We start from the raw sequence: 13,319 nt of genomic DNA, 5'->3' as shown, positions 1-13,319 counted from the left end.
TTAAAAAATATTTGTTATTTACTCATCTGTTAGAAATAACAAACCATTACATGTAAACATAAATTTTTTTTTTTTTTGGAGGAATGTTAGCCCTGAGCTAACATCTGCCACCAATCCTCCTCTTTTTGCTGAGGAAGACTGGCCCTGAGCTCACATCCGTGCCCATCTTCCTCTACTTTATGTGTGGGACACCTACCACAGCACGGCTTCCCAAGCGGTGCTATCTCACACCCGGGATCCGAACCAGTGAACCCTGGGCCGCTGAAGCAGAATGTCCGAACTTAACCGCTGCCTCACCAGGCTGGCCACATAAATATTTTTATTTTTAAAAAATAAGTATATTTGCCAAAACAAAAAATTTAGAGAAAAGAGTGGTATTATTTTACATTTTCGCATATCTCTTTAGTGACTGCTTAACATATAACAGCTGGATTCTCATATTGGCTTTTAATCAACCTGTTGTTGTGACTGAAGTATATGAAGAAATTCAGCTTCGCACAGATACATAGATGGAAAAGGGGTATTGTTACAGCCTCTTCAGATAATTGTGGATAATGTTCTTTGATACTGCACCAAAAGTAACAAGTGGTCATTTCTCACAGATTCGTTGCAATGTGGAATCTGAAACTACGTCAATAAGCTTGTCATGCTTTGTCACAAACAAAAATCAATTTCAGGTTGATTGAGAATTTATTTATTTATTTACTTATTTACTTATTTACTTATTTACTTATTTATTTATTTATTTATTTATTTATTTTTTGAGGAAGATTAGCCCTGAGCTAACTACTGCCAGTCCTCCTTTTTTTGCTGAGGAAGCCTGGCCCTGAGCTAACATCCATGCCCATCTTCCTCTACTTTATATGTGGGACGCCTGCCACAGCATGGTGTGCCAAGCAGTGCCATGTCAGTACCCGGGATCCGAACCGGTGAACCCTGGGCCACTGAGAAGTGGAACGTGCACACTTAACCACTGCGCCACTGGGCCGGCCCCTATAGTCTTTCAACTTTAAATTTTGTGTTTTCTAAAGATAACTCAAGCACATCTGATAAAAATTTAGTACGCAGAGAATTTAGAAGTCTTCAAATGTGCAAAAAATGTAAAATATCACAGTGTTTTTATATTACTTACATGCTTAAGTGAATATTTCCCTTATAAACATGATTTACACATTCTACTGTACAGCAGTGGTTAAGATTGCCACCGGGGATATGACGCAAAGTAAAATGATTTATATGGTCAATATTCTTGAGCTTCCCTTAATGGATACTGGAGAAGTCTGAAGCTCTGGGCATCCTTTTAAGTTCTTACTGCTGCCTTATTCTTTTATTCCCACAGAGAATAATGAACTTATTTCTCTCTATCAGGCACTCAGTTGAGAGCACTAACTTATACAGAAAATGTCCTAGGCAACACTTTATTGGACAATATAGACAATAAAGCAATAAGTAACATGCCAATTCATAACTGATAAAAATGATTCAGCAGGTGAGAAAATAAAGGATGGGAGGGAGGGAAGGGAAGGGGAAATAATCATTAGGTCTTCCACATCTGACTCTAAAAGATAAGAAGTGTCAATGTTTTTCCAAAAGAAACTCAGAATACATTCAAGGACAGGGAAGCCCCCACAGGTCTTGGTTGGAAACACTCAGATTAGTAGGTCTGTGTCCTTGCCTTGCCTTGGGAAAGGGGTCATGCCATATCATACTTTGCCCAACATTTGTCTATTTTATGTTTCTTTTCAGACAACTACCTTTTCATTTTACTTATCAGTTCCATTTTCTAGCCACATGGCTTTTATATTTACTCACTTCTTCCACAGACTTTCTTCATGTTTAACTGCCTTTTCACATTCCTTATTTGAAGATTAATTTCTTTGTGCTAAAAATCGAGAACCTTTGGAGTGATGTCAGAATCATGGCAGAGTGAGTTGTTCCCTCTGTCTCTCTCCTCTAAGATACGAGCAGTAGGACAGACATCTGTAGACCAACAAAGTACTCTGTGCACAGCACACTAGAATGCCAGAAAAATTCACACATCTATACATCTGAAGGTGGACTGACTGGACTTCCTGGATGTGGTGGAACCAGAGAAGCAGTTGCAGCAGCCTCCAAGACTGAAGTTCCAGGAATTATGGCCACAGCTGGAGCTAGAGGCCCCTGGAACTGAGGTGACACTCATGAAAAGAAGCCCCAGGAATCCAGGCAGTGCATGCTCCTGTAGGCCCCAGGATGATACCTGTAAATGAGCCCCCTCCCACTACCCTGGTGGCAGCCCCATCTGACACTGCTCCTGCCAGCAGCAAGGGCTGAATCCAAGACCCTGCCAACCAGCAGTGGTGTAGCCCGTAACCTGAGATTCCAGGATTCCCACCAGCACCTGAGACCAGAGGCCGTAAGAGCCACAGTGGTGCCTTTGATTTAGACCCCAAAAGCAGTGCCCCCAGGAAGACGCCTGCCAGCAACAAGTGTTGCACACAACACCTGGGGACCCAGGCAGCAGTTGCAGTACCAGTAACCTGAGTTCAGGAGCTGCGTAGGCACCAGAAACAGAGACTCAGGGAGTCACAGTGGTGCTCATGACTTAGGTAACCATGCCCTTGGGGCAGTGGCGGTGCTAGCGTCACCAATAACCCTGTCCCACTCGGCAGCAGCAGCAATACCCACAAACTGAACACCCCCAGCAAGACTTGTCCAGTATTCTCAGAGAACCCGGGAGTAACAGTGCAGAGGGCACATGTGGCAGCGGTGCATGAGCCCATGGAGAGCATGCAGAGAGCCAGGCAACGGCAACAACAGGGCCCATAACCCTGGTGCCCTCCAGCTTCAGAAGCCCTTGCAACTTCAGGCCCCGACCATAGCAGGGGTGCCTGCAGACACCCAGATGTCACAGAGGTTGCCATGACCCTGGCTCCCACCCCACTTTTCCCATTACCCCCACCACAGTGGCAGAACCCACGACCTAGGCAACCCCAGAAGTAGCAGACGACCTTACAGTACAAGCGACCTTGGGGGTGACAGCCACAATTACACCAGTATCATAAGCGACAAGGTACCAGCAACCTCAGAGTCAACAGTAGCACAAGGTGGGCACTGAAAATTCCTGACAGATAGTGGAGGGTGGAAGGCTCTCGAATACAACCAGAAGTAGCTCAGAATCAAAATAAACAAAGACTTATCTAAGTAAGAAAGCTTTTTGGTACCCAAATGTGCCAGCAGGGGAACAACTCATCAAGCACTGTGAAAACTACAGGAACTCAGTACCATAAAAAGAAAATGACACTTTTCAAGAAACCTAACTTGCACTCACAGAAAACTGTGAACGAATGACAAAGAATTCAAAATAGCTGTCCTAAAGACACTCAATGGGTTAAAAGAAAACACAGGAAGACAGTTCACTGACCACAGGAATAAAACTAATGAACAAAAGGAGTGCTTCAACAAAGAGATTGAAACTCTAAAAAAAAAAATGAACTTGGAAAACCGGCAGTGAAGAACACAATAAATAAGATTGAGAATAAAGGAGAAAGCATTGGAAATAGAGCAGACCATATGGAGGAGAGAGTTACTGAGCTCTAAGATAGAAATCCAGAAAAGATTCTGGGGGGAGAGGAGAGAGAATAAAGATATTCTTAAAATGGACAGATCATACAAGAAATATTTGACTCAGTTGGGAAAAGCAAAATAAGGATAATGGGTATCCCAAAAGGAGGAGAGAGGGAGAAGGGAGCAGAGAGCTTATTTAAAGAAATAAGAGCTGAGACATTCCCAAACCCCGGGGAAGGAACTGGATCTACATGGTCATGAAGCTAAGAGAACACTTAATTATCTCAACGCAAAAAGACCTCCTCCAAGACACATTATACTAAAAGTATCAAAAGTCAATTAGAAAGAAAGAACATTAAGGGTGGCCATAGAGGAGAAAATAACTTACAAAGGAATCCCCAGTAGGTTAGCAGGGGATTTCTCAGCAGAAGCTCGACAGGCTTAAGAAAGAGTGAAACGATATACTCAAAATATTCAAGAATAAACACTGTCAGCCAAGAATATTCTATCCAGCAAGGTTATCCTTCACATACGAAGGAGAAATAATGGCTATCCCAGAGGGACAAAAGCTGAGGGAGTTCACCACTAGACCTGCCTCAAAGAAATGCTGAAAGACGTTCTTCTATCTGAACATGTGACAAAGGTATAGAAAGCTTGCAGCAAGGTGATAAATACACAGAAAAGACACACAGAAAAAATTAACATAGTTAAAATGTCCATTGTACCTACAGCAATTGACAGATTCAATGCAATCCCAATCAGAATTCCAATGACATTCTTCATGGAAACAGAACAAAGAACGTTAAAATTTACATGGAACAACAGATGACCCCAAATAGCCAGAGCAATGCTGAGAAAAAAGAAGAAAGGTGGAGTTATTACACACCCTAAATTCAAAATAGACCAGAAAGCTAGAGCAATCAAGACAGTATGGCAGTGGCAGAAAACCAGACACACAGCTCAATGGAACACAATTGAGAGCCCACAAATAAACCCACACGTCTACAGACAGCTAATCTTCAACAAAGGAGCCAAGAACATACAATAGAGAAAAGAAAGTCTCTTCAATAAATGGAGTTGGAAAAGCTGGACGGCCACACACAAAAGAGTGAAAGCAGACCACTGTCTTATACCATACACAAAAATTAACTCAAAATGCGTTACAAACTTGAATGTAAGACCTGAAACCAGAAAATTCCTAGAGAAAAACACTGGCAGTCCGCTCTTTGATATGTCTTAGAAGTATTACTTTGAATATCATGTCTCAGGCAAGGGAATCAAAAGTGAAAACAAACAAGTGGGACGACATCAGACTGGAAAGCTTCTCTTTGGCAAAAGAAGCCATCCACAAAACAAAAGGACAAACTGGCAACTGGGAGATGATATGTGCAAACCACATATCTGATAAGAGGTTAATATTGCAAATGTATTCATAAAACTCCTACAAGTAAACAAAAAAAACCAAACCACCCAATCAAAAGACGCGAAGAGGCTATGCATAGATATTTTTCCAAAGAAGATATCCAGATGGCCAACAGGCATATGAAAAGATGTTCAACATCACTAGTTATCAGGGAAATGCAAATCAAAACTACAATGACATATCACCTCATGCCCAATAGAATGGGTATCACTAACAAGACAAGAAATAATAAGTGTTGGAGAGGATGCAGAGAAAAGGAAACCCTCCTGCACTGTTGGCGGGATTGCAAACAAGTACAAACTCTATGGAAAACCATATGGAGAGTTCTCAAAAAATAAAGAATAGAAGGGCTGGCCCAGTGGTGCAGCAGTTAAGTGTGCACGTTCTGCTTCGGCAGCTTGGGGTTCGCTGGTTTGGATCCCGGGTGCGGACATGGCACCGCTTGGCACGCCATGCTGTGGTAGGCATCCCACATATAAAGTAGAGGAAGATGGGCACGGATGTTAGCTCAGGGCCAGTCTTCCTCAGCGAAAAGAGGAGGATTGGTAGCAGTCAGCTCAGGGCTAATCTTCCTCAAAAAACAGAAAGAAAGGAAAGAAGGAAGGGGAGGGAGGGAAGGGGAGGAAGGGGAGGGAGGGGAGGGAGGGAAGGGAGGGGAGGGGGGAGGCAGGGGAGGAAGGGGAGGGAGGGGAGGGAGGGGAGGAAGGGGAGGGAGGGGAGGGGGGGAGGGAGGCAGGGAGGAAAGGAAAGCAAAGAAAGAATAGAAATACCATATGATCCAGCTATTCCACTACTGGGTATTTACCCAAAGAGCATGAAATCACTAATTCAAAAAGACACACGCACACCTATATTCATCGCAGCATTAATCACAATAGCCAAGACTAGGAAGCAACACAAGTGCCCATCAGTGGGATGAATGAATAAAGATGATGTGATATATATAGAATGGAATGCTACTCAGCCATAAAAAGGCAGTATCTTGCCATTTGTGAGCAGGTGGAAGGACCTTGAGGGTATCATACTAAGTGAAGTCAGTCAGATGGAAAGACAGTCACCATATGACTTCACTTATATGTGGAAGATAAACAAAGAAACACACACACTCAGAGAATGGACTGGTGGATACTGGAAGGAAAGTGGCTGGAGGGAGGGCAAAAGGAGTAAGAGGCACACGTGGAAGGTGTTGGATGGCAACTAGACTTTTGGCGGCGAACAGAATGAGGTCTGTACAAAAGTCAAAATATAATGATGTAAACCTGAAACGGATACATTATAAACCAGTGTGACCTCAATTAAAAAAGAAACCTTAACTTTAATAAATCAAAGACAGACCAATGGCCAAATGCTAATCTACCAAATGGTCTTTGAATGGTGTCAACCACTGACAGTTCCAGAGTTCATTATCTTTGAACCAATATCACCCTCACAACCCCACAGTCCTTATTCTACATTTCAGATGACTACAACCCAGAAACACATATGGTCACAAAAATTGTGCGTCTAGCCTCACAGTCTAATTGTCCTTATTACCAGGGTTCTCAAACTGGGGGTCCTTGGGCTAAACAGGCCCACCAATCTGTTTAGTCAGTGGCAACATAGAATGTTTTGACTTTCCTTATATTTTCTAATTGAGATATAATTAACGTACAGTTAAATACACACAGCTTAAGCATTTGCTGGATGAGCTTGGACAACTGCATACAGGCATAGTAAAACCCAGCAAAAACAAGATACAGAATATAGCTATCCCCCTACAAAGATTTCTTGCTCCTTCCAGTTCATTCCTTCCCCGTGCTCTCAGACAAGCAATTTTTGAGTTCAATCAGGACACACTATTCTGTATATGTACATCAGGCATTTCACATAACATTTCCTTACTATACCTCAATTAATCTTTCTTCTATTGTTTAGTTTAACAATACGGAAAAACCTATTAAAATCTCCCACTAGAATTGTGGATTTGTCTATTTCTTCTTCTAACTATGTCAAGAAAGTTTTATCTATTTGCAACAATTACTACTGAGTGGGCATACATTTAAATTTTTAAAATTTGGGAGAAACACAAGCTTTTATAATGAGCTCTGTAGCTGTATCAGTGCTTTCTGACACTGCTGTCTGACATTAGGATCGGCTTGTTTGGGAGAGGTCTTTGTGCACTTCATGCGAAGCACTACGTCTCTTCTGGATGCCAACGTCTGCCAGTATGAAGGGTGGCGGAGAGCCTTGCTCACCGAAGGCGCCCACTGGTTGACGATCAACAGAGACCCATCACGCCACTCTTCACGTACACCTAGATCACAGCTAAATAGTTGTTCATAACAATATATCTCAGTTTTTTGTTTTTTTTTTTTTAACATTTTACTTTTCCTTTTTCTCCCCAAAGCCCCCCAGTACACAGCTGTACATACATTCTAGTTGTGGGTCCCTCCAGCTGTGGTACATGGGACACCGCCCCAGCATGGCCTGATGAGCGGCACCACGTCCACGCCCAGGACTGGAACCTGTGAAACCCTGGGCCGCCGAAGCAGAGCACGTGAACTTAACCACTCGGCCACGAGGCCGGCCCTATCTCAGTTCTTAGAAATACATATTTAATTACTCTAAGAACGTAAAGGTGGGAGGAACACTGTCTTCTGAGCACTCATCCACCAGCTTCACCATCTCTGCACACCAGTCACTTGTTTCCAGCAGCCTCCTTATATGGACGGTTAGTGCTCCAGGTTTTGCACCTGATTCCCTCTCTCCAGCTACCCACCACTAATGACATGTCTGCACCCAGAGGTTGCTTACTGCCTGCCCACTGACTGTTGACTACCTGTGGTTCTGGCAACCTTGTGAACGTCTTCACCATGCGATGGGCTGCCATGATATCTTCTCTGACAAGGTCTGAAGTCCAGCCTTGGGGAGAGGGCCCATCTAGAAGTCTGGCTTTCTTTAGGTGGTCTCCATCCACACTAGGATATCTGTTACAATCCTCCTTACATCTTTATGTTTCACTTCTCTTGTTAAAATGAGACTCATTTTTGTCTCTTGATTTTATGCAGACTTATGCACAAGTGAGAACAGTGATCCCTGGAGACAAACGAGTAAACAGGAGATCTGGGGACACATTTAGTCAAGCCTTTGGACCTGAGCAACGAGCTGAGCCCCTTGCCAATAAGAAAGACATTCACAGAATCACCGTATCTGCACAGTCTCACCAACTTTATCCTCAGACTCCTCATCAACTGTTTCACTATGGCATGGTTAGCTCACTGGGACACCCAAGTGGGAAACAGAGAGGGTAACATGGATATTACCAAGCCACGTGGAGCCTCCAGTGCTTTCTGGCAACCTGCCTGGTCAGGGGAGTGTTCTGGTCCTTTACCTGTGGAGTGATTCTAGCCCCCTAGATGCAACAGTGTCTATAAAAAGTCAGACAGGAGGGGTTACTCTGGATGTTCGGTCAGGGAATCAAAGGCCTGATCTGGGTAGGAGACGGAACCTCCAGGTGGACTACAAGACCACTCTATGTTTATTAACATATATTTTCGCTACGGTTGATAATAACACAAGCGAATTGCTGATTCTGATTAATTCCTTGAATGAATTTGCTGTTCATAAGATTAAAACACATTTATACTTTCTCCTTTTTTTTTTTTTTTTTCCAGGAAGATTAGCCCTCAGCTAACTACTGCCAATCCTCCTCTTTTTGCTGAGGAAGACTGGCCCTGAGCTAACATCCGTGCCCATCTTCCTCTACTTTATATGTGGGATGCCTACCACAGCATGGCGTGCCAAGCGGTGCCATGTCTGCACCCGGGATCCGAACCAGCGAACCCCGGGCCGCCGAGAAGCGGGACGTGCGAACTTAACCGCTGCACCACCGGGCCGGCCCCTATACTTTCTCCTCTTTTCTCTTGATTCACTTCATATGAACAGACGTCATTTACCTTTTCTGTCAGGTACACACCGGAGATTAGAATCCTCCTTCGGCATTTTCAGCAACCAAATAAAACGTCTCCACTGTCAAAACTGGGAGTAAACCTTAATGCTCTCCCCTCTCTCAGCCTAGATGTATAACCAAACAAATACAGAACACTTTCCCCATATCTACTTGAGCTCCAGAACTCTAATCAATTTGTAATAACACATTTATTTCCTGGAGAGATGTTTGCCTCCCCCAACAGTTTACAAGTTTCTTAAGAATAGCCTTGGGTTGACTCTTCTCACTAAGCACTAATTGACCATTCAAACATTCATTAAGTGGGAGTATAACACCTAGTAAATGAATATACAAAGCCTTGCAAGCTGTGAAATGTGAAATAATGGAATCACTTACGTCTAAGGGCTTAAAAACAGCGCTGGGAGCCATTAAGGAAATGGGTCTTATGCAGGTCGTCAGGGAGCAGAAAAGGAACTTTCCAACCGAGTCACCTGAAGAAACCTGCAGCCCCTCCCAGTGAGGGACTTGGCCTCCCACTAGCCGGCCTCACCGATGAATTACCTTTAGCCAAGATTAGTTTTTTGAGCTACCGCCAATTAACAGTTTTGCAATACAAACCTCCTCCTTTAAAAGCCCCTTCTACTCCCTAGCGCACACTATCAGGGTTCCTACCTGAATCCGTGCTCCCAGAATTGCAGGTCTGCGATCCACAAATAAACGCCTCTCTGCCTTTCATTTGGCGGTCTATTTTTAGGTTAAGAGACCTAAGAAACTATCTTATTTTCCGTAACGTTCAGAAATGAAGAACGCGCCAAGACAAGGCCAAATCCTCCGGTGACACGTTCTGTCGCCCAGGAAAAGCAGCAGAGGCCCCCGAACCACTTTCCCCCGGACTCACAGCCACACGGCGGGGTCGCAGGTCCAGAGAACCGGAGGGCGCGGGGCCTGAGCAACGGGACTCGCACAGCGGAGCTGCTTCTCCTTCTGGGGAAAAGCCTCGAAGGTGACTCGGAGGCTCTGACCAGGGAAGCGCAGGGGACGCCAACGCCCCGCACGGCGCCCTTCCCGCCCCGGCTCAGCGCGGGGCCCAGCGGCCGGGCGGACGAGCGGAGGCCCGGCCTCTCTACGGAGCCCCTGGGGTCCCGGGCCGCACCTGTCCTTTAACGCCCTCCGTGCGCCCAGAGAACTCCCTCCACGGGCCGCACCGAGGAGGTGGCCACCGCACGAGGACCGACTTCAGAACTCCACGAGGCGCTGAGTCGCGAGACGAAAAGACCGCGCGAACCAGTGACGCCACTTCCGCTTCCTGCCTTGGAAGTAGGCGGGGGGTGTGGGGTGGGGGGGAGCCCCCAGGGCTCGGGCTGCCAATCACGTCCGTCCGTTTCCGGCAGAGAACTCGTAGTCCTCCCCGCGTGGGCGCCGATGGGCCCTGGCGTCGCTCGGCGCGGGCCTGGGGCCAGAAACAGGCCCCGCAGCCCAGGCGGAGGACGGAGGCCGGCCTGTGGGCGGGGCTGCCTGCGCGTGTGGGGCCCAACCGCGGGTGCCGGGTTCCGGGGAGACTTGGCCCCCGCGGGGTTAGATGGCAGACTGAGAGGCTGGGGGTGGGGACTTAGGCCGCCCGGTGCTCATCAAAACCTTCTCCCCCAGCTTGTCCTCACCTTCCTAGAGCGTTCACAAAGATTCTTCTGTAATATGCCTGCCAGTCCGTGAAGCAGTCTGTCTCGTCCATTTGATCAATTCTGTTTTTTTTAAAGGTGGGCACCTGAGCTAACCGGAGCTAACATCTGTTGCCAATCCTTTTCCTTCTCTTCTCCTCAAAGCCCGCCAGTACATAGTTGTAGATTCTAGCAGTGAGTGCCTCTGGTTGTGCTAGTGGGACGCCACAGAAGCTTAGCTGGATGAGCGGTGCCGTGTCCGCGCCCAGGAACTGAACTGGTGAAATCCTGGGCCACCAAAGGAGAGCCTGCGAACTGAACCACTGGGCTTCACCGGCCGCCCCCAAGGGAGCAATTCTATTTTTAAGCTTAACTTCACCTTATTTGCATTTTATAAACTTTATTTTTTTATTGCAGTAACATTGGTTTATAACATGATATAAATTTCGTGTGTAAATCATTATATTTCGATTTCTGTGTAGAATAATTACAATCCATCACCTTATACATGTGTCTAATCACCCCTTTCACCCTCCTCTTCCCCCTTCCCCTCTGGTAATCCCCAATCCAATCTCTGTCTCTATGTGTGTGTTTGTTCTTCTTTTGATCTTTATTTATGAGTGAGGTCAGACAATATTTGAGTTTCTCCCTCTGACTTATTTTGTTTTGCATATTTTGTTTCAAGGTCCATCTATGTTGTCACAAATGGCCAGATTTCATCCTTTTTATGGCCAAGTAGTATTCCATTGTATATATATATATACCACACCTTCTTTAGCCATAGCCATTCATCCGTTGATGGGCACGTAGGTTGCTTCCAAGTTTTGGCTATTGCGAATAATGCTGCGATGACCATAGGGGTGCATGTATCTTTATGCATTCGTGTTTTCATGTTCTTTGAATAAATACCCAGAAGTGGCATAGCTGGATTGTATGGTAGTTCTAGTCTTATTTGTTTATTTATTTATTTATTTTGAGGAAGATTAGCCCTGAGCTAACTACTGCCAATCCTCCTCTTTTTGCTGAGGAAGACTGGCCCTGAGCTAACGTCCATGCCCATCTTCCTCTACTTGATATGTGGGACGCCTACCACAGCATGGCTTGTCAAGTGCTGCCATGTCCACACCCAGGATCCGAACCGGCGAACCCCGGGCTGCCAAATCGGAACATGCACACTTAACTGCTGGGCCACTGGGCGGGCCCCATATCCTTAATTTTTTGAGGAACCTCCATACCGTTTTCCATAGTGGCTGCACCAGTTTGCCCTCTCACCAGCAGTGTATGAGGGTTCCCTTCTCCCCACATCCTCTCCAAAATTTGTTGTTTCCTGTCTTGCTAATTATTCTGTTAAGCCATTCTGACAGGCATGAGATGATACCTCATTGTAGTTTTGATTTGCATTTCCTTTATAGCTAATGATGTTGAACATGTTTGCATGTGCCTGTTGCCCATCTGTATAGCTACTTTGGAGAAATGTCTGTTCAGATCTTTAGCCCTTTGTTTTTTTTTTTTTTTTAAAGATTGGCACCTGAGCTAACAACTGTTGCCAATCTTCTTCTTTTTTTTTTTTTAAAGATTGTCACCTGGGCTTACAACTGTTGCCAATCTTTTCTTTTCCTGCTTTATCTCCCCAAACCCCCCTGTACACAGTTGTATATCTTAGTTGCAGGTCCTCCTAGTTGTGGGATGTGGGACGCCGCCTCAACGTGGCCTGACGAGCGGTGCCGTGTCCGCGCCCAGGATCCGAACCCTGGGCCGCCGCAGCAGAGTGCACAAACTTAACCACTCGGCCACGGAGCTGGCCCTAGCTCATTTTTTAATTGGGCTGTTAGTTTTTTTGTTGTTGAGATGTATGAGTTCTTTGTATATTTTGGATGTTAACCCTGTATCAGATATATGGTTTGCAAATATCTTCTCCCAGTTGTTAGGTTGTCATTTTGTTGATGGTTCCCTTTTCTGTGGAAAAGATTTTCGTTTGATGTAGTCCCATTTGTTTATTTGTTCTACTGTTTCCCTTGCCGGGTCAGACATGGTACCAGAAAATATGCTGCAAAAGCTGATGTTGAAGAACATACTCCCTGTTTTCTTCTAGAAGTTTCATGGTTTTGGGTCTTATATTCAAGTCTTTAATCCATTTTGAGTTAATTTTTGTGTACGGTGCAAGATAATAGTCTACTTTCATTCTTTTGCACATGGCTGTCTGGTTTTCCCAACACCATTTATTGAAGAGATTTTCCTTTCTTCATTGTATGTTCTTATTTTATTTTATTTTATTATTATTATTATTTTAGGAACATTAGCCCTGAGCTAACATCAGCTGCCAATCCTCCTCTTTTTGCTGAGGAACACTGGCCCTGAGCTAACATCCATGCCCATCTTCCTCTACTTTATACGTGGGACGCCTGCCACAGCATTGCCAAGTGGTGCCATGTCCGCACCCGGGATGTGAACCTGTGAACCCTGGGCCACCAAAGTGGAACGTGCAAACTTAACCACTGCGCCACTGGGCTGGCCCCTCCATTGTATATTCTTGGCTCCCTGGTTGAAAAGTAGCTGTCCATAGATGTGTGTGTTTATTTTCAGGCTCTCATTTCTGTTCCACTGAGTCTGTGTCTGTTTTTGTGCCAGTACCATGCTGTTTTGGTTACTATGGCTTTGTAGTATATTTTGAAATCAGGGAGTGTGATACCTCCAGCTTTCTTCTCTTCTCTCAGGATTCCTTTGGCTATTCGGGGTCTTTTGTTGTTCCATATAAATTTTAGGATTC

General features: G+C 45.1%; 1 protein-coding gene across 6 annotated transcripts in view; it reads right to left on the bottom strand.

Annotated features, from left to right (window-relative positions):
• The window catches only part of LOC103561683 (zinc finger protein 846), a 34,930-nt gene extending 24,722 nt beyond the window's left edge, over window positions 1–10,208 (bottom strand). The window contains exon 1 of one of the 6 annotated variants that reach the window (XM_070625553.1): window positions 9,796–10,208. The gene's annotated coding sequence lies outside the window, so the exon portion shown is untranslated. Of the gene's footprint in view, window positions 1–9,569 lie in introns of all 6 variants that reach the window. The other 5 variants (XM_070625554.1, XM_070625556.1, XM_070625551.1 and 2 more) reach the window with 5 other exon arrangements.
• Window positions 10,209–13,319: the final 3,111 nt, after the last annotated feature.

The sequence above is a fragment of the Equus przewalskii genome, chromosome 6 (genome assembly GCF_037783145.1).
Source record: "Equus przewalskii isolate Varuska chromosome 6, EquPr2, whole genome shotgun sequence".
Lineage (NCBI taxonomy): Eukaryota > Metazoa > Chordata > Mammalia > Perissodactyla > Equidae > Equus > Equus przewalskii.
The sequence above is the reverse complement of the archived record's forward strand: the minus strand, read 5'-3'. Positions and strand labels throughout refer to the sequence as shown.